This window comes from Varanus komodoensis, unplaced genomic scaffold (assembly GCF_004798865.1).
Source record: "Varanus komodoensis strain SLA01 unplaced genomic scaffold, ASM479886v1 scaffold3, whole genome shotgun sequence".
In the NCBI taxonomy this organism is placed as follows: Eukaryota; Metazoa; Chordata; class Lepidosauria; order Squamata; family Varanidae; genus Varanus; species Varanus komodoensis.
In genome coordinates this window covers 17,288,873-17,305,687 of record NW_025335761.1, presented here as the reverse complement: position 1 = coordinate 17,305,687, position 16,815 = coordinate 17,288,873, and the positions used below count along the sequence as shown (strand labels likewise).

The following is a 16,815-nucleotide window of genomic DNA, read 5'->3' as shown; positions in this document are numbered from 1 at the left end:
CCCACTCCAAATCCACATTGAAACTGAATAGATCTCTGACCTATTTTATACAATCCCAATCCTTCTGCTTAAAGCAAACTGTGATTCTTTATTCTTTTTCTCAGAGAAAATGCATGAAGACTAATCTCTTTTATTGTATAAGACATTTCAGTACAATATACAGTATACCAAGAAATCAGAGGTGGGTTTTTTGTTGTGTTGAAAAGATGACAGATTGAATTTTAAAGTGGATATATTCAATATTTCATTTAAGAAGGATTAACCAGTAGCTATACTGTGTGAAAAGCAGAGCGAATCTGTGACTCAGAGTCAAAGAACGAAGGCTGATTCACAGGACTGCTGATGGGGCTTTTTTGGGTCTCTGCAGAGGGCCTTTTATCTGCATGGACTGGAAGCAAACGTGGCAATCCAGGTTTGTGAAAAGGCAAAATATACGCAAAAAGTCCCCCGTTTGTAGGAGTTCAGTTATCAACATGACATGGAACTGTGACAATAAATCCAGTCGGCCTTTTGTAGGAACATATACATGCCCCCACTCCCTTCCGCTCAATTCCGCTCATGTCAACTGGCATCTCATGCATGGGGGTGGGCGGCCGAGCAGGACTGAGGCGCAGAGAAACTCCAGAAGCAGCACACAAAACGAAGCTTCCAGTAATTCCAGGGGGCCATTTATGACCCAACATGTGACTACAGTGTTGTCTTTACTAGACTTCTCCCCCTTAGTTACGAAGTGGCTGCCTTCATTGCTTTCCATTCAATCAATCAACTGGCTAATAAGAGAAAACAAAACAAAAGTAAAACAAGAATGGAGGCTTTAGGGGGTAGAATCTATTTTAAAACAGCTTACATGGCTTGGAACCACAATACCTGCTTTTCCCCCCTGTGAGCTACTTGAACACTACGCTACTCTGGGGCCTTCCTCCAAGTGCCAACTCCAAGTAAGGGCTTTCTCTGTGGTGTCCCCCATCTGCAGAACAACCTCCCCACTGCAGCCCGCCTGGCACCAAACGTTTTAGTAACAGGTTAAGACAGCCCTTCAACGATTTAATTAGCCACCCTGGGGCTTTGATTTAATGAGCTACCCCCTAGATTTAATAAACTACCACTTAGCTACACCAGGGATTACCCATCCCTGGTGTTTTAATTTTTACAGTGTCATTTTACTATAAGTTTTTACTGTTTTAAATCTGCTTTAATGATGCTTTGATTTATGATACATATAATGTACGTTATTGTTTTGTTTTTATGCACTGTCGTAAACCACTAAGAAAGCTTCAGCTATGGGGCAGAATAGAAATGAAATGAAATGAAATGAAAAATATGCAAAAGGCATATCATTAAAGTGTACCTGGGGCAGTTTTGAAAATGGACTAGAACGTTCAGCATATCAAAAACAGCAAGATCATGGACCAGTCAATATGATCATACTGCACCAGGGTTTGCCTTCTGCACTGGCTTCTAGTCAGTTTCTGGACACAGTTCAAAGTGCTTACATGAACCTTTAAAGTCCTAACTCACTTAGGCCCATCTTTCCGGAAGGCCTGTCTCCCCCTATAGTCCTGTCCCCTAAGATTCTCTTCTGAGATCCCTCTCCAGGTGCCTGCACCATAGAGACAAGGAAGGTACCACTGAAAATGTGCCTTTTTAGTGGACAACTGTTGATAGCATCCTCAGGTCGTCCAAGGAAGTGGATTGGCATTGGTTGGCCACTGGATCACCAACAACAGCTGCCATGCCCAAATACAGTACAGAAGCGTTATACAAACCTACTGTGCAGTATGGAAACTCAATGGAAAAAGAGAAGCAGAAGATTGGGGCGGCTTTCCTAAAATTGATTTTTGCCTAAGAATCAGCTGATTCAGTGTGTAATGGCCAAGCTCCCTCCAGATTGCTTAATAACTAGCTTGGGTTTTCCAAGAAAAGCTCTTAGAAAACATCAGGCTCTACCTAGAACACTTTTCTGAGGAGGTCCATAAAGACAATCTGAATTAGAGCAATTCTTAGACATTTCTATCTACTCTACCTTCCTTCCAAGCAAAAGTACCTTTGAGAAGTGGGACAAGTGGAAGCAAGGCTGGCTGGCTGCTGAAACTGCCTAGGTCTTACGCTTAAAGTCTGGGTGTTCCAGTGAATTGAATGGGAGCCTGGAAGCCATAACTCCAACACAACTTAAGAGAAAAGCATGTGATTTTGATGAATAAATATGGAAAGCTCTTAACTTTCAAGGATCAAGAGGTGGTAATTAGGCTGGGGAAAGCCTTTTTCATGAGTTTAAAAGCTGAAATGAATGTCCATTTTGATTAGCAGGCAACTTCGCCCTTATGAGACCATGTATTCAAGTTTGGCATGTTTTTTTGATGAGATTTAATTGGAAATTAAATGTTTGTGTAAATAAAATATAGCTTTAGTATTTTAGTGGAGGGTCATAAAAATCCAATTTAAATTTTGAAAATCCAGTTTAAATTCAAAACTATGATTCAAATACACAAACCTAATTTAAAAATCATTGGGCTGTATCTACTGCTGGCAGTTCATTGGGATCAATCATACTGTACTAGTAGGAATGACCTACAGTGCAACAGGAAGTGAGTGCTTGATAGCACAACACCAAAAACTAGCTCAAGCTCTGCTTTTAGAAAGAGACAAGTCAATAGAGGTCCCTCCCATGAGTGCCAGTGGCATGTTCCATTCAGAAGAACCAGAATGGGCTAGTGTCTGGTTGTGCTATTAGTGGCAGTCTTTGCCACTATGCGAGGGCAGGGCAGCACAGTGCTCATTGATTTTGCTCTAGTTGCAGCAAAGGGTTGCTCAGAACTATTGCCACCGCATCTTATCTCCATATGAAATTGTTCCAGCAAGTTAGCACACACAGCATCATTCAAAACACCTCCAGTATTTCCATTATTCCATCTGAATATTAGGAACGTATTTTATTTTTACATTACATTTCAATACCACCCATAGGTGAACCTCTCTGGGTGGTACACAATATTTAAGTCACCCATCCGGATTTCAACCAGGCCCAACCCTGCTTAGCTTCCAAGATTAGGCAGGATCAGGCACTTCAGGCTATATGGAAACTACATAGGAAGCTGCCTTATACTGAGTCAGACCATTGGTCCATCTAGCCTAGCACTGACCGCACTAAACTGCAGTGGTTTTTTGTCCCCCCCCCCCCCCACACCCAGTTCTACCTGGAAAAATTCCCTACCTGGGGATTGAACTTAGGACCCTTTGCATGCAAAGCATGTGCTCGACCACTGAGCCATCACTCAACGACTGCTGTGCTTGCAATCAGGATGGGTAAAATAAATCAGTCCCAACTATTAGCACCAGCTATTTTCTTGACAATGCCAGCAAAATGTAGCAGAGACATCAGTCTAGCCTCGTGTTTTATAATGCAAGATTGCATCAACAAGCACTGCAGTGCCAAAGCTTTCATGTACCAAAGGAGTAAACACTGAGATAAAGGCACAGCTTTCTATTTTCAATTCTTGTTAGCAGGTGGTAGGCCGGATTGACAAAGGTAAGACAATGAAGTAATGTTATGCTCAAATTATGTTGGAATCATTTACAATGCAGAACTGAAACTGTATCTTCTGTAATCAAGCAACTATCCAGCACAGCAGTCAAGAACACAACATCGAATGCCATGCGCATCTGACACAAGGCTCCAAATTAAAACTGCAGCCACACAGCAAATAAACCTCTGCCACAGAGACCATTTACTTTTATTGATTCTGTTGGGGCAGTGCCAGGGAATTAGTAACTCAAAGTCATTAGGGAGAAGCAAATAAATCTTGTTGCTTACCTATCAAACCTTCTTCTTCCCTCCCTTTGCTTTAAAGATATGTATGAATAAATAAACCTCCTGGAGAGCCTAATACAATAGGATTGGAAAATAATTAAAAGGCAGAAGACAAATGCCAGAGCTCAGTTCAGATCTGTGGGGACCCTTCACACGTTACCTTTGCAGGTACCTGGTCTGCACAATCACAGCTGGGGCGAAAAAGCCACAGCGATTTATTTCACCCGTCACAAACGCAATTGCAGGTCAGGCATTGTGTGTGTGGGCATAAATACCCGCAGCAGTGTGGCTTGCCATGATGTGTGAACCCAGTCATGGGTAATAAGGCACCTGCAACTTTGGGGCTATTATAATGACAAGCCACCCTGCTGAAGGCAATTATGCTAATCCAGCAAGCACAGGACTAGCATACACAGGACAATTAATGAGCCACTGCACTTTATTAACCACTATGTGAACATGTGAACCAGGCCAGTGAGGGGGCCTGATTGGCATTTATTCATTCATTCATTAGCATATTTATAGGATGCCTATAATTGCTGAGGTCTTCCTAGGTGACTTACAATACATTAAATGTATTAAAACATAATAAAGCACATTAAAACTCCATTAAAACACTAACAAATTAAAACATCTATAGTAACAGAATAAAAAAGGGCCACAGCATTCAGGAGTTAAGCGTTAAAATTTTTTTCTAAAATTTTCTAGAAGCTGCCATGGGTGAAAGTCCCCACGGGACTTCTTTGTTGCAGTGGTGGCCACCATGTAAAACATTCAGGGCATTCCGATGGGATTCTGGTGCTTCCTGTTCGATGCCAACCCTGCAAGGGTGGGGTGGTTGACAGCCACCTGCAACCTAAACATGGATTGGAAGCCTTGTGGGCTGCATGATTGTGCAAATCAGGTCAGAACCTCTGCTGGATGGCTTCTCACATTACCACAAAGCCGACATCAGTAGCCCTGGGCCTTATGGAAACAACCTGTGCTATGGCTCCTCCATGTAATCCCATAATCTGGGGCCTCCAGGAGACTGGCTGCCCTTGAACCCAGGTTTCTGGCACTAGGGAGAGCTTTCATGATGCTTTGCCAAACAAGAGGCTCTTAAGCCACATATTCTGCAATGGACTACTCTAGTTTTCAAATACTTTTTATTGACCTCTTCTTTGTGAAAAAGGCTGAAGGAATGAAGAAAATATTTACGTATTGTATTCCCGAAGAAACGCTTCAGTACAGAATCTTAATATATGCTCAGTTCATTCTTAACATACAAAAGATGACAGTTTAGTATACAATAAAATCTGCTGCAAGCTGAAATAGAACTTGTTAACATTCTCTACCGGAATATTTTTTTATTTAAATATATATTTAAGACAAACATTATAAAGAAAAAGCTACATTTTAACAAACTGTCTTTATGTTTATTCTAAATTTCCGTGAGACTTTCCCTGTCTCATTTTAAGTTTGTACACATTTTTACAAAGATCTCCTCCATATACAATTTGAAATAAACAATTGAACATGATTTTTCTCGCCATCTTCTCTGATGTTGCCCATTTCTGATGTGCAGGGAGAGAGACAGGGGGAGTGTGTCCCTGTTGGTCCTCCTGGACCTCTCAGTGGCTTTTGATACCATCAACCATGGTATCCTTCTGGATAGGCTAGCGGGACTGGAAGTAGGAGGCACTGCTTGGTTCTGCTCCTACCTCGATGGCCGATTCCAGAAGGTGGTGCTGGAGGACTTTGGCTCTGCACCATGGCAGTTATGCCATGGAGTACCACAGGGGTCCATTTTGTCCCCCTTGCTATTCAACATCTACATGAAACCACTGGGAGATGTCATCAGGAGGTTTGGGCTGTGGAATCCACAGTATGCTGATGATATCCAGCTCTACCTCTCTTTTTCAACCAATCCAGGTGAGGCAGTGGGCCTGGCCGAGGTAATGGGCTGGATGACGGCCAATAAACTGAAGCTCAATCCAGACAAGACGGAGGTCCTGTTGGTGGGTGGTTCAAGCTCCTGGGTAGGTGACTTGGATCTTGTCCTGAATGGGGTTGCACTCCCTCTAAAGGACAGGGTCCACAGCTTGGAAGTGCTCCTTGACCCGGAGCTGTCTTTGGAAGCTCAAGTGACGGTGGTGGCGAGGAGCACTTTCCATCAGCTTCAGCTAATCCATCAGCTGTGTCCCTACCTGAAGGACGATTGCCTAGCAACAGTGACACATGCATTGGTTACTTCCCAGTTGGATTTCTGTAACGCGCTCTACGTGGGGCTGCCCTTGAAGACAGTCCAGATACTTCAGATGGTGCAAAATAGAGCAGCCAGGTTACTGACGGGGACTGGGCGTTACTCTCACATAACCCCAGTCCTCTACCAGCTTCACTGACTTCCCATTGAAGTCCGGGCTCAATTCAAGGTGCTGGTTATTACCTATAAAGCCCTTAACAGCTTGGGACCTGGATACCTAAAGGAACGCCTTCTTCCGTATTTGCCCTCCCGTCCCAAGATTGGCAGCAGAGGCCCTCCTCCAGGAATCCTCCATAAAAGACATTAGGAGGCAAAGTACCCGGAGGAGGGCTTTCTCTGCGGTGGTGCCTCCTCTGTGGAATACACTCCCCAGAGAGGTCCGCCTGGCGCCGTCATTATTTGTTTTTCAGAGCCAGGCTAAGACCTTTTTATTTCAACAATGTTTTAATAAATTTTAATATCCGCTATATAGGTTTTAATCTGCAGCCAGGGTGGATCTGGATTTTATTTGTATTATGTTTTATTTTATTTTTTCTTATTTGTGTAAGCCGTCCTGAGGCTATGCGATGGGACAGCATACAAATACTCTAAATAAATAAATAAATTTCTGGAGTCCACCCCCCGCCATCAACTTTTACAGTAAGGAAATTAATGTGGCTGTTAGATGCAACTGGTCAGCTTGGTCATTGTTAAGAAAGAATCCAGGGTAAACGTGTAGTGGTCCCTGAGCCCATAATGAAAATACATAAAAATATTAGATTTCCCCAGAGCACCAGCTAAAAATTCCATACACAAACTCAGTACTATTCCACACAGTATAGTTACACTGCAATGTTAAAGAAATGTATGAGTTAATTTAGGAGCCTTTTATGTTGCCTCTAATGTGCTGGCCGCAACATAAATGAAGAATAAATATAGCAAAGAACAAGCATAGAAAAATAGTGGTACACATTATAAAAAGGTTTAATGATCACCGAGTTAGCCCAAAACCTTGAGAACAAGATTCCTCCCTCACAACACACATTAATGACTCAGACTTTTAACATGTATGTGTGAATGTGTGCAAGCAAGCATGCATGCACACATGTGCACATGCATGCACTATCTCATCTCAATTATACCCTCTTAAGTGCTGCAGAATATTTAGTCAATATTCCTGTAGTTGCCAGGTTTTTTTTAAAAAAGTGTAATAGGGTTTTCCAGTATAAAAAATAAACTTTTTACATTCAAAAAGCTTCCCCTACCTACAAACAGTTAAGATAAACATTCATAATCAGAATATGAATGAAGTCAAGATAAAATTTTAAAATGCAAACAAGATTAAGGTATAATGTGCCTTGAAAGAGTGGGAGAACAGAGGAACAACAAGAAAGGGTAAGGGGGAAAAGAAACGAAGGAAACAGTACGGTAAATAGTGAAGACTGTCGCTGTCAATACATTCCTAAATTATTCCACAGTAGATGTCATTTTGGACTCTTTTACTAACTGCTCCGCTGGGCCTATGCTGGGCCCACACTGGCCAACCTGAGGCCTAGGTCCATCCCTAGGAAGCCTCAGACTGGTGGGACAGTGGGAAGTTAGGGCCATCCTCAAGTCTGGGGAAGTCATGGTTGTTGTGGTCAGAAGGTAAGATACCAGATGCTATTTCCTTCCCGATTTCAGCAAAGTGTCGACTCTGCATCAGTGCTGTAGGTACAAATCTCCCTTTAGGCCAACTGATACAATGATACCTGCCTGCTGCTTAAATGATGACATTAGTGATAACCCTGCAATAAGTCACTCCTCTGTTGTCCTTTGCTAACCTGTTAACTGAGTATGTATCAAGATCTAAGGTACCAAGGCTATCAAGAATATACTTACCTATATAGCTTTTGATCACTTCACAGCTGAAAGGGATTTTTGAAAGCTTTGCATGTTGTTGAAGTGGAAGCTTAGGTTTTCTAAAATATACAGCTACAGAATAATGAGCAGGCCATAAATCTAAATGTTTTATTCTCATGCACCTGACAGATCTTGGCACTATACCACTTTCTGTCTTGCATTTTAGTTGTATACTGTGGAAGGCAAACATGCTACTTCTGCTTGCAAGACGAATAGGAGTCACTTTGCTAAATGCATTAAAGTTCCTTTAATCATACCTCAGCTATATCCACTATTGAATTGAGGCTGATTTCCCAACTACTGAATTCCCTTCTTTCTAATATTGATGTCTTACTATGCTTTACACTTGCAGATTCCAGATGATTCATAGACTATTTATTTATTCAATGCATTTCCGTGAAAACCAGAAATCCCTTAAAACAGCCACAGAGGGGACAAGACATACATGACGTGAACCAGATGACATCAAGGGCTGGCCATGCCATGCAGCCTCCCTGCCGTCATCCACCACACCTGATTTGCCCTCCTCTGCATGGAAGAAGGGAGTCAGCTGGCGTCTGGGTGGCAGGCACCTCCTTCTCCCACTGCCCCAGTTGGGCAGTTGGTGGCACTTAGCCAGCACCTGAAGGAGCAGTTCCTCCAGGTGCTGGCCAAGTCAAGTGCCTGGTCCACTCACTGTGCCCCGTTATGAGCTGAAGAGTCAGTGAACAGGTTCACCTCTCCAAGTACCAGTCACTGATTGCATGCTTCAGCTTCTCAAAATATAAGGGTGCTAACTCAGTTCAAGGCATTTTATACTGATACCCCATGGCGTCCCCTCATTCAAGGCAATATTCCTAGCAGTTATCCGGAGGACTGGGAAGGACCACAGGCTAAAACTACTCATAAGGAGAGGTAGAGCAAACCATCTGGATTCCTCAATCTTTGTGAATGGGGCATGGTCCACCAGCCTTGCAGAGGTTGCAAGCAGCTTAAATCTCCAATGTGAGCAGGTAATGAACAGATGTGATGACAGAGTCATGCTATCTTCAGCACTGCGGATCATTCTACTGTAGTCCATTACAGGGTGTGCTCAGCTATCAATGCTGGATCAGTATAATTAGAGATGAGGACATCCCAGGTACCCCCAGAGAAAGTAGCCTTGACATGAATGCTGAACAGCATCTCCAAGGCTACTTCAGTCAGCTCAGGGACGAAGACTGCTGGGCAGTGGGATGGGTGGTAGACCAAAAGAACCATTATCCTACCCAGCTTCCCAACACCAGGCACTTAAAACTGTGAGACTCTTGTGCCGAGTATCTGATCCTATGGATCAAGGCTAACCTGCCTCCCTACCACTCAAGCAGTACTTGGTGCTGCTTCGGATAACCTAGAGGACACGTGGGAGAGGCTCAAAAGGACCTTTTCATCCAACCAGATTTCCATAATACAACCCAGATCAGAACAGTCTTCCAGAAACTTGGGATGGGTACACAGGAAGAACCATGCTGGATCAGACCAAGCATCCATCTAGCCCAGCATTCTATTAACACATTGGTTGGCCAGCTGCTCATGGGAAACCCATAAGCTGGAGGACATGAGTGCAACAATACCCTTTGTCCATGTTCCCCAGTAACTGGTATGCATGGATGACTTGTGGCTTTGCACTGACCGACCTGGCATGAGGGGACTGAGCTTCTAAGGGTATTGAAGATTAAGAAGTGAGCCTGGAGGGGAGGTGGCATAAAGTTGTCTAATATGCTTTCCCTCCACTTGTTGATTTCATCCCCCTATTGTCTGCTGCTTGTCATTACTCCTATAGGGATTTCTTCTTCCCCAAAACCTGTTCTTCCCCCTTCTCCTGAAAAAGCCCATCCATCTGCCATCTCTTTCCTTGCTATCCCCACTCCAAAGCACATAAAACAAATAATTTCCCTCCCCGCACAATATTTACAAATTTCTACAGCAGGAGATGATAAGACTAGAAGAACCCCCAAGTAACTTGCCCCTCCAGAACCAGCCAAGAGCTTCCAAAGTACTTTGAGGAAATGGACAGGGCAGATACCATTTTTTCATTATACCATGAGCCCTCCTCTCACAAAGAACCTTATAATCACCAGCCTTTCAGCCTCTGTGTAAAGTATCCCTCTCACTAGAATTACCAAAGTGAGAAAAGTAAAGATGCAGACCGTGCTTCAATGAACTCTACAATTCCTACAAATACTTGGTGTCATTCTGTGAGAATCTGTTTTGAATGTTCCTAAACAGAACCAGCTTCCTTTATTTCTAAATTTTGTGAGTAGAAGGTTTTGTGGCACAGTTCTGGTCCTAGGCATAATACTTCAGTTCTTCTTTTGATAACTAATCCAATATTTCAACCACCAGTCAGTTCTTCATTCAGCATTTACTGTGTGTTCAAGAGCATCTAGAATGGTTTCCCACAAGATGTCCATAAGACTGGTTACTGACAGTAGTAGAAGCTGGCAAGAATAGACAGATTTGGAGCACTTGCTAAACTTTATGGTGCTTGACAAAAACAATTCTAACCTCACTGATCACTCAACATACTATCTCATATAGCTTTATGGAAGTTTCAGAAAAATATGAAACCTACTTGAAGCTTTGAACTCTTGTGAAGTAGTTGCATGGCTCATCTTTTCCTTCGTCTTTGTCTTCTTTCAACTGGTTTTGTCACCCAAGGCCTTTGAGATTGGGCCAGAGGGATATCTCATGCCCACCCTTTCTCGACACATAAACCCAGCCCAGTTTCACAATATGCATGCTCCACTCACTGGCTTCAAGGATACAAGCAGTTTTCACTGAGCTCTCTAGGAAAGCTCCTTCAGTTTGAGCCAGCAGTCCTACTGAGACCACTGGATAACTTAATACTTGCATACATTTCTTCCCTCCTCTTTTTTATTCTGAACTTACACTATGTACTTACTTTGACTTATCCTAAATTTCTCTTGGCAAGTGCTAAACGTTGCTACTCCTACCTTGCTACTTTCCTAGAATGTAATTACTTCACAGTCCTTCATCCTTTCCTTGGGATATATTGTATCCAGTTTATTGATGCTGGAAAATTCAGTTAAGCAACACACAGCTAAGCAAAATAGCTTGCCTCAGGCCCCACAAGTAGGGGGCTAGGTATAGTCTTACAACATGTCTTTCAAGTAGATCTGTATTTGCATACCACTTATGTTAGAGGTTAAAGAGTGAGTTTGAAGAGAAAAGGTACATCCATTATAGTGTTCTCCCAGAGTTTAGCTGCCCAGGATAGAGAGAAAAGGTATGGTAGGTCATTTTCTAAACAGTTGCATAAACCAGATGCTTGTAATACTGTTGCTTGTAAAAATAATGAAATGCTTGCTGGAAAGGAGAAGGGCATGGCTCCAATAGACCAATACAGCATTTGCTCAGCTAATAAAATAAGCACTACTAGTGTAAACAACTGCCAACCAATTTGTAAACTATTAATGCTCAGTAAACAGAACCCTGTCGACAGCTGGCATGATCCAGGAAACTAGCTGGATCTGAACAGCCTGTTTAAGCCTCTGGCTCTGTCTGCTGATGGCCTTCAGCAAGTTATCATCTGCATGCAGACAGGGAGACTGGATGGTAATAGCATCAATAGCACTATATATTGGAGCTGTGCACTGACCACAAGATTAATCTTGGACCCCAATTTCAGAAAATAGCCCAGTTCTGCTCAGACCAAATAGGAGGCTGTCTGCTTCAGCTCAAGTACTAAACCCTTTGTGCTTCTCATGGATTATCCTGGAAAATCAGACAATTGCTTTGACTGCTGTGTTGGTCAGAAGTGGATGGAATATACAAGTAGCTCCTTGGAATGAGATAATGCCTGCCAAGTTTAAGATATACAGGCTCAGTTACTTTTCTGATCCAGAGTTTTGATTGTTTTAAAAGCAGCTACCATTTTAAATTTCTTGGCAGAAGTAGATGACATTTATAGAAATAGTTTTTCCTTCAGGAGATCAGGTCTTCCAAGTTTCATAGAATGGGTGCAGGGATTTTTGTGCAACAGTTGAATTTATATTTTGTGGGTATCTAAAAAAGGGGAAAAGAGAAGGCAGGAGGTCTCATCCCCTTACGTTCCTTGCAGACCATTCTACTGAAAGTGACAGAAAGCATAGAGGTGGCCCTAAGTAAGAAACCAGAAATAATTCAGAAGTATAGGTACAGCAGTTATGTAAAAGGTGTATCACATTTGGGTAAGGGATGAATAATTTGCTTCCTCTTTCCTTCCCATTTTTGTTGAGCAATTTGTATAAAAAGTGCATATGAGATAGAGCTATCTCCAAGTAAAAACCTGCAAAATTTCAGAAGGATAGGTGCAAGAGCTAGATAATTACATGCCTAAAAAACAATTTATGCTCATATGAAGCCTGCTATTATTCAAAGAATGGCTATCTCATGGTCCCATCCTTGTCTTCATTCTAGTGCTTGATGAACCTAGATAAGAGCCTGATCACTCAACCCCTACCTTCCTCCTACCATCACCCTTAAGAAAAAGAAAGCAAAGTAGCCAGTTTTGGAGCTTAGCTATCTGGCTTGCAAAGCTGAATCATGAATGAAGCTTCATGCAGGGTTCTGTTTCTGATCTGGTCACTTTAGAAGGATGTCTGTTTCACCTTGGAAAGTACCAGAAATACTCTAAATGGCCCTTATTCAGCTAGGAACCTGGGGTTTGACCATATTACATGTACACATGCATGCATGCATGCACACTCATATCTTCACACATAGTGACAACATCCTCACATATTTTCCAGCAACATGGAATATCATACAGAATTGGTTCCCACATTCCTTGCCTCATGTGTGTACTTAAGTAAGGTTCCTGGAAATGCATTCAAATTCTTGAGTGACTTCATTCCTTCATTCCTTCCTTCATTCCTAAGATTCTACCCATGATCTTTTTACTTGGTCCCAAATCAACAAAGAGGTAAGCCATATGAATATCTACAGCATTCCTTTCAGCATTGCTACAATGCTCCTTCGGACTAGGGGAAGCAAAGCATAAAATCCCAGCTGCAGGAAAAATGAACAACACCGAAGACCCTGAATACCTGTATCTTTTCCTTCACCAAGTGTGAAACTACTTGCGGGGACATTAGAGAAGGATGGTCCAAAGGGAAGGATTTAAGCAACTCCCCTGGCCATTGTTCCCTTTCTGAAACTCACAGCCCCAGAGGCTATTTTTGATTTTTAAAAGAAAATATTGGAGAAACTATTCCTTTGGCTGTGTATAATATGTTGCTTGGCTCTATAGTAATCTGCATTTTAAAGTATACTTTTACCAAAGAACTTTACCAAAGAACACAGCACATCTCAAGAAGTGTTAGGGGTAGGGGAGAGAAAACAAAACAGCATGTGCAAATCCAGGTCATAATACTTCCAGAGATCAAACCAACCCATGAAATTTAATATTCATGCATTCTCTGGCTCATCACGCTCTTTGTTTTAGTGTGTTGTCTTGACAGAATTCAGCAGAGGAGATAACCTGGAAGTGAAGCTGAGCAGTTCTCTTGCCTGAGCGACTCTCTAGACAGCACTCTGATACAGCAAGAGACACGGCTCCAGAGAATATATAAATATCTTATAAAGTGTTGCATCACTCAATAATTAATTTTTTCCAGCAAGAAGAAGCTTTTATTTCAATGGTACATGGTAGCAGAAAAAAGTGCTTTAATTCCACATCTGCTGCTGCATTACCTCTGACCTGACCCAAGTGGGGAAAGAAAATGGAAGAGTCCCAACTTTTATTTTTAAACCACTGAGCCATGGCCTGTCACCTCCCTTTTACCCAAGTATCCCAGTATGATATTGATAATGTTATCCCATTTTATCCTTGCTGACAATATAAGAGATGGGTTCTGTTGAAAAGTAACTATGCCCTCAGAGACAGCTTCAGGGAGTGAACAGTGGCAGCCCTGTCTCCAGAAAGGCGTACCGGCCCTTCCACAGGGAACTGCACATTTCTTACTTGAGGAAGACAGGAAAAAACTTGCTCGTACTGCTTCTGCCCTTCATCTCAAACAGTGCCGCCTGTTTCCTGATGGTGTGGTTCAACACACTCTCCTGCAAACCAGAAACAGATTCCAGCACAGAGCCTCATGGCGGAGTGCTGTCCTTTCCTTTTTCAGTCCAAATACTGAATGTTCAGCAGTGATGTGGTATTGATAAGGAATTCCCAAAACTGAAGAAACTTCCAAGAGTGGCCCCAATGCAGCACAGGGTAATGGCATGGGGTGTGGAGGGGGGGCATGTGGAAGGGTTTTGTGCATATCGAAAAGTTTGATCTGATCCACTGTTGCTTTGGGGATAAGACATTTTACACTGGGACACTGATGGCCAAAATGCAGTAATTTGGGATACTTCCGCAGGTCCAAATCTAACATTCCATCATTGTTATCTAAAGGTGCTTATGTGTGTGGGTTGAACTTCTGCCTTAAATCCAGCCAAACCTGGCCCTCTGGCATTCCTAGATGCCCAAGTCCCCTTCTGTATGTATGCATTTCATTTTTATACTGTCCAATAGCTGAAGCTCCCTTCCCTTCCTTTCCCCTTCACCGCAACTATCAATTGTTTGGTGGTTTTCTGGCTTTTACCCAGTTTTTCCCATTCTATATGGCAGAAATGCCTCTCTTAAGGCTGCGTTACTGGCAGGAAGAGCTTTAATAAAGCATGAAGGTATTTGCACATTTTTTGTATTTTGTCCCTGCCCGTTTTTTGCCTTTGACCCTGTCTACCATTGGAAGGTGCCCTCCTGAGAGCTCTAAAACTCTTTTAGCCCTCATGCTGATAGTTCTTCAGCCCTGACATAGGTAAAAAGCCCTTGTGTGGTCAGTCTAACCCACGTAAAGCTATTTCATTTTGCATGAAAAGACCTTTATGGGTAACTGCTCACCACACAGGTGCTCATTTTCACCCATGGGGAGGCAGCATGCTAGTGGTGTGGCCAAGAGGTGATCCATGTGGAGACACCAAGCTGTAGGTAAAAAGCTCACCACCAAACAGCCACAACAACTGGCTTGTTCACAGTGGCCTTTTAAAACTTGTTAATTCCATTACATTGTACTTTGCTATCTGTCAACTAGTCCAATAGTACAACTGTAAAAGAGCAAGTATCGATTAATACTGAAAGAGAATATCTCAATTTGGAACCAAGCATTATGGTTGCACTAGCATAGCTTGGTCAAGCACATGCTTGACATGCAAGTGACCCAGGTTCAACCCCTGGATCTTCAGGCAGGGCTGGGAAAGAACCACATCCCAAAACCTAGAGAGCCATTTCTATTTTATTGTTTATTTATTTATTTAAAACATTTCTATGCCGCCCCCATCACAACAAAGCCTCGGGGCGGCTCACAAAGAATACATAAATACATGCATAAATAATAATAATATAACAATTGAAAAAAAGGTTTAAAAACCCCCGGTGCATTCTCAGCTAAAAATTTTAAAATCCTAATTAATTCAATAATTTAACAATTAAAATAAGTTTTAAATAAAAAGGTCTTAGCCTGGCGCCGAAAAACAAGTAACGACGGCGCCAGGCGGACCTCTCTGGGGAGCGCATTCCATAGATGGGGCGTCACCGCAGAGAAAGCCCTCCTCTGGGTACTCACCCTCCTAATATCATTCACAGAGGGTTCTCGGAGAAGGGCATCCTTTGCTGATCTCAAGGGGTGGGAGGGCATATATTTCTAGTCACTGAATCACCATCCTATCACATTTATATACTACAAGGAACTCAAGATGGCTCATAAGGTTCTCCTCTGCTCTATTAGATCCTCACACCAGTGAAGTAGATTAGGCTGTGAGTTAGTAACTAGCCCAAAGTCATGAGTACGTGTCACGGAAAAGTGGGGACTCGAATCTGGTTATCCCAAGTCCCAGCGCAACACTCCACATAATAACATAAGGAAAGCCATGTTGGATCAGATCCAAGGTCCATCTGGTCCAGCACTCCATGCACATGGTGGCCAACCAGCTGCCCACAGGAGCATTCAAGCAGGGTGGGTGCAGGACCTCTGCCCACCCAAGTTCCTCAGCATCTGATGTACACAGGCATGCCACTTCTGGTAAAGGAGGCAGCACTCAGCCAACAAGGCTGGTAGTCACTGATAGCCTCCTTGTCCACAAATATGTCCAATCCCCTTTTAAAATCAACCACAGCTATCACCGCTTCCAATGGCAGCAAATTCCATAGTTAAACCATACACTGTGTGAAGACGTACTTCCTTTTATCTGTCCTAAACCTTCCACCAATCCGATCATGAGATGGTCCCAGCTTTGAGGGCTATGGGAGAGGGAGAAAAATCTCCCTCTCCACTTTCTCTTCACCACAGATACTTTTGAGGACCTCTCTCATGTCTCCGCTTACTCACCTTTTTTTCTATGCTAAATAGTCTCAGCTGTTGCAGCCACTCCTCACAGGGGTTGCTCCGGAGTTGCTCAAGCCCCCTCATCTTTTTCATTGCTCCCTCTGTACTTTTTCCAGTTCAATAATGTCCTTTTTAAGGTGAGGTGACCAGAACCAAACACAATATTATACATGTAATCATACCAAAGATTTCTATAAGGGGAGTAAGATTTTGGCAGTTCTGTTTTCTATTCCATTCCTAATTCTGCCGAGCTTTCTCAGAGTAGATGCCTGCTGGGTCAACATTTTCATTGGGCTGCCAACTCTTGGAGCACTTCATGATCCCTTTAGGGTTTTAACCACCCTAAATATGTTTGATGTAATCTGAAAACTTAGCCATTTCACTGCTTGCTCCTAATTCCCCATCACGTAGTCCAGCACTCTGTGCACACTGTAAGCTGAATGATAATGTAGCTTAAATTGTACTGAGCTAGATGGATCAATGGTTCAATC

General features: G+C 42.7%; 1 protein-coding gene across 6 annotated transcripts in view; it reads right to left on the bottom strand.

Moving 5' to 3' along the window:
* The window catches only part of RGS6 (regulator of G protein signaling 6), a 257,675-nt gene that overhangs the window by 214,858 nt on the left and 26,002 nt on the right, over positions 1–16,815 (bottom strand). The window lies entirely within an intron of this gene.